Consider the following 5,277-nt stretch of genomic DNA (forward strand, 5'->3'; position numbering starts at 1 on the left):
GCTTTCTCTTTAGGAATGGAAGGCTGTAAATGCCATAAATATGTGTGGCCACATTACATAACAGAAAACCAGAGACTCAAATGCCAGTTTGCCTTTGAACATCTATTGACAGGCTGCCTTCTCAAACAGGTATTTATATGATGGCACACATAATTCTATTAAATACATTTTCAAACATGCATTTTTTTCAAAAATCTATGTGTGGATTACATTTAGGCCCAACTTTGGTTGTTTTTTGCCCTTTTGTTTTGTTTTGGCTGGGTACAGTGAATTTTATTGATGATACATGACAAGGTGACACTCCCTAAGCCCTTCCCTTTCTTCAGGGGGTCTGGGATGGAAACTGGAGGTCAGGAGATTCTCAGGGTGTCAGGGGATCAATTTGGGGCAAGGACATCCCAGCAGCTGAGTACCTCTCTTCCTGTTGCTTGGGCTGGTGGTCCAGGAGGCTCTTACTCCTTGCAGGTCATGTGGACCATAAGGTGCACCACTATGTTGCTATAGCCAAGTTCATTGTCATACCAGGAACTGAGTTTGACAAAGTGGTCATTGAGGGTGATGCCAGCCCAGCATCACAGGTAGAGGAGTTGGTGTCACTATTAAAGTACAGGAGATGACCTGGTTCTCAGTATGACTCAGGATGCCCTTGAGAGGGCCCTCTGATGCCTGCTTCACTGCTTTGTTCATGTTATCATATTTGAAGGCTTTCTCTAGGTAACAGGTCAGATCTACAACTGACACATTGGGGTGTGGGGATGTGGAAGGCCATGCCAGTGAGCTTCCCATTCAGCTCAGGGATGACCTTGCCCACAGCCTTGGAAGCACCAGTAGAAGCACTGATGATGTTCTAGGTAGCCCCTTGACCACCACACCACAGCTTCCCAGAGGGCCCATCCACAGTCTTCTGTGTGACAGTGATGGCATGGACTGTGGTCATGAGTCCCTCCACTATACCAAAGTTGTCATGGATGACCTTGGCCAGGAGGGCCAAGCAGTTGGTGGTGCAGGAGGCATTGCTGACAATCTTCATGGAGTTGTCATACTTGTCATGGTTCACACCCATCACAAACATGGGGAGTCCACAGAAGGGTCAGAGATGATGACCCTCTTGACTCCAACCTTTAAGTGATCTCCAGCCTTCTCCATAGTAGTCAAGATACAGTGGTCTCTACAATATATTCAGCACCAGCATTGCCCCTTTTGATGTTGGCAAGATCTTGCTCCTAGGAGAGGGAGATTGATTTTCCATTATTTACAAGTTTCCCATTCCCCTCCTTAACCATGCCTTTGATCTTGCCATAAGTACAATCATACAGGAACATGTAGACCATGTAGTTGACATCAGTGAAGGGGTTATTGATGGTGACAATATCCATTTTGCCAGAGTTAAAACAGCCCTGGTGACCAGGCACGCAATACAACCAAATCCATTCACTCATCATCATATCTCAGGGCTGCAGCTGGCACTGAGCAGGAAAGCATGGCTTTCAAAGTGGAGGAGCAGAGAGCCTAGGTCCAACTTTGAAGAATAAATTTATTTTATTATTATAGAGCTGAGCTGACTAAATTGGGCTGAACAATAAACTTTTTAAAAGGCCTTCTGAAGATAAGAAGAAACTGATAAAACAATCAATACCCCATTTTAAAATCTCATCTTAAACATATAGTTGGGTGTGATAATGAAAGATGAGAGGTGGGGAGAATTATTTCTATAGATAATAAATATATACAAACTTTCACACAACAAGCACACTGTTCCTCACTACAACAAAAATTAATTTGTCTTTTAGTTTTCACTTTAAATTACTTTTCCATTAAAATATCTGAAAAATATGGTTAGTAGAATCTATTTTGCAGCATGTTAAATATTTAGTTGCTGACAAGGTGACAGATTATACTGGTTAGCTTTGGAACAACTTTGACATACTGCTGTTTAAAAGGTGAGCAATTGGACTTCTGGCCAAGATGGAGGCGTAGGTGGAAACACTGTGCCCCCTCCCACAACTAAATTTAAAGGCAGCTAAGTCTTAGGAACAAAAATGCAGCCAAAACAGTGAAAATTGAACTGTACGGAAGTCTGACAACAACGAACCACTCAGCCAGACCGGTAAGAGGGGCGGAGTCAGCGGCAGAGCAGGGTCTGGCTGGAAAGATCGTTTGTCTGACCAACCCAGGAGCAGAGGCAGAGGCCATTGGTGGATCCCAGGTGTGGGGTGGTGATGGGCAGACCCAGTGAGGGTGCAGGGCGGCTGGCTGACTGCAGTCACACATTCACGCTCATGCGCAGATAAACCAAGAAAAGGAGTGAACAGTGAGACAGACATCTCTGGCTAGGGCCCCAGCGGGAATTAGAGCCTGAAAGCACCAACTGAAAAGACTTTCTCAGAGTCGAGGGGCTCAGAGAGGTCCCAGGCCACAGAGAGTTTGTTGGAGAGACCCACAGGGTCCTGGAGAATACACGGGCACACACACCTGGGAACCAGCACCAGAGGGGCCCAATTTGCTTGTGGGAAGCCGCAGAGGGGACAGAAATCTGAGAGAGAGTGGAGCAAAGTGCCATTTTTTTTCTCTCTGACCCCGCCCCCACATACAGCATCACAGCCCAGCAACTGAGTTGCCCCATCCTGGTGAACACCTAGGGCTCCACCCCTCAAACGTAACAGGTGCAAACAGACCAAACATTATGACTCAAGAACAGCTCAAAGCCCCAGAGCCTATAATTCTAAGTGGCCAAGAAATAGCCAGCCTTTCAGATGCACAGTTCAAAACACTGGTGATCAGGATGCTCACAGAATTGGTTGATTTTAGCCACAAATTAGAGGAACATATGAAGGCTAAACTGATTGAAATGAAGGGAAATGCACAGGAAACCAATAGTTATGGAAAGGAAACTGGGACTCAAATCGAGGGAGTGGACCAGAAGAAAGAAAGAAACAACCAAACAGAAAAGAAGGAAGAAACAAGAATTTTAAAAAATGAGCAGAGGCTTAGGAACCTCCAGGACATCTTTAAATGTTCCAACATCTGAATTATAGGGGTACCAGAAGGGGAAGAAGAAGAGCAACAGGAGGAAAACTTATGTAAAAAAAGAATAATGGAGAATATTTCCAATCCGGCAAAGGAAATAGACATCCAGGTAGTCCCCAAAGCTCAGAGTCCCAAAGAACTTGGACCCAAGAAGGAACACACCAAGGCACATCATCATTGCATTAGCCAAGATTAAAATGAAGGAGAGAATCCTAGAAGCAGCAAGAGATAAGGGGACAGTCACCTACAAAGGAGTTCCCATCAGACTGTCAGCGGATTTCTCAAAAGAGACCTTACAGGCAAGAAGGGGCTGGAAAGAAGTATTCCAAGTCATGAATCTAAAGACCTACATCCAAGATTGCTCTATCCAGCAAAGCTTTCATTTAGAATGGAAGGACAGATAAAGTGCTTCTCAGATAAGGTCAAGTTCAAGGAGTTCATCATCACCAAGCCCTTATTATATGAAATGCTAAAGGGACTTATCTAAGAAAAAGAAGATGAAAAATAGGAACAGTGAAAGGACAGCAAACTCACAGTTATTAACAACCACACCTAAGACAAAAGCAAACCAAGAGGACAGCTAGATCAGGAGCTGAACCATAGAAATGAAGATCACATGGAGGGTTAGCAACAGGGGAGTGGGAGGAGGAGAAGGGGGAAGGTACAGAGAATAAGTAGCATAGACAGTAAGTAGAAAATAGACAGGGGGGAGGGCAGGAATACTATGGGAAATACAGAATCTAAAGAACTTGTGACACATGGACATGAACAAAAGGGGGGGAATGGTGGAGGAGGGGTGTGCAGGGTGGAGGGGAGTGAAGGGGGGAATGGGACAACTGTAATGGCATAATCAATAAAATATATATTTTTTAAAAAGGTGAGCAATTAATGTGCATGATTAAGCCTAATTTCTGAGGACTTAAAAGTTTTGTCTGAAAGATTCCTTTGGGACAAAATTGTTATAAACACACACAATTGGCTTCTGAATTATATTTTATGGTACCTTTGCCCCATTTCCAAAAAAAACCCTCCATAGTAACACCCCAGTTGTTCAGTTCCTAAAACCACAATGCAGTCAAGAATCAGGAAGTAACCAAAGACATTCAAATTAAAAACAAACTGACAGTAACCAGAGGGAAGGTGGGAGGGGATAATGTGAGTAAACAAGGGAAGGGTTGTCAAGGAACATATATAAAGGACACATGGGCAAAGCCAAAGGTGGATAGAATCAAGGGTGGGTGTTGGGGATTGCTGGAGTTGGGGAGAGTGGAGGGGGAAAATGGACACAACTGTACTGGAACAACAATAAGAAAAGAGAATCAGAAAGTGAGAAAAAAGGGACTCAGAGCAACTAAACTACTTGTCAAAAAGCTCAGGCACTAAAGCTGTTGAACTTTAATTAGAGAGCACTGATTCTTGCTTTACATGCTTTTGAACTATCTTGGTTATTAAAATTCATTTTTTTAAATTTTATTCATTTGTTTTTAGACAGAGGGGAAGGAAGGGAGGGAGAAAGAGAGGGAGAGAAACATCAATGTGTGGTTGCCTCTTCACTACCCCCACCGGGGACCTGGACCACAAACCAGGCATGTGCCCTGACTGGGAATCAAGCTGGCAACACTTTGGTTTGCAGGCAGGCACTCAATCCATTGAGCCACAGTAGCCAGGGATGGTTATTAAAATTCTTAAACCATGACAAATAAATAACAAAAGGAAACTTCGAAGAGCAGGCATCCTGATACACAGAACTAAGGGCTGATGGAAAGGAACACAGAAAAATTTTATTTACAGCTCAATACAGATAAAGACCCAAAGTCAGTTGACTTCAAATTATTTTTAGCAGAGGAACTTTAACTGAAATCTCACATGGAAGACCAGCGTAGAAAACAAATCTGAATCAGAACTGCCCATTCCCATCTTAGGCATCTCCCTCCAAGAAACACCTCCACTCCACCCCCTGCAAGACCTAACACAAGTACACTTTGAGACCAACTTCACTAAGTCACTGGGAAAGGCTTTTAAAAGGTTGTTACTTTATAAAAAAGTAAAATTTATACAAACTCCTACCAAAAACTGCTTTTAAATTTTTGTCATTTAAGTCTTAGTTCCCTAGGAAATTCTCCCAGGTCAGATTGCTACTTGTTGCATAAAGCAGGGACAAATCAAGTTTTGCCATGTCAGAATTTAACTACCTTGAAATACAGTAATATTAATTTAATTTCTTAACAATCACTATTTTTGAAATTATAA

At 43.0% G+C, this 5,277-nt stretch overlaps 1 pseudogene; it reads right to left on the minus strand.

Moving 5' to 3' along the window:
* Nucleotides 1–406: 406 nt before the first annotated feature.
* On the minus strand, nt 407–4,953 carry LOC118998081 (glyceraldehyde-3-phosphate dehydrogenase-like; annotated as a pseudogene).
* Nucleotides 4,954–5,277: the final 324 nt, after the last annotated feature.

The sequence above is a fragment of the Sturnira hondurensis genome, unplaced genomic scaffold, assembly GCF_014824575.4.
Source record: "Sturnira hondurensis isolate 20B ecotype Veracruz unplaced genomic scaffold, ASM1482457v3 Scaffold0013800, whole genome shotgun sequence".
NCBI lineage: Eukaryota > Metazoa > Chordata > Mammalia > Chiroptera > Phyllostomidae > Sturnira > Sturnira hondurensis.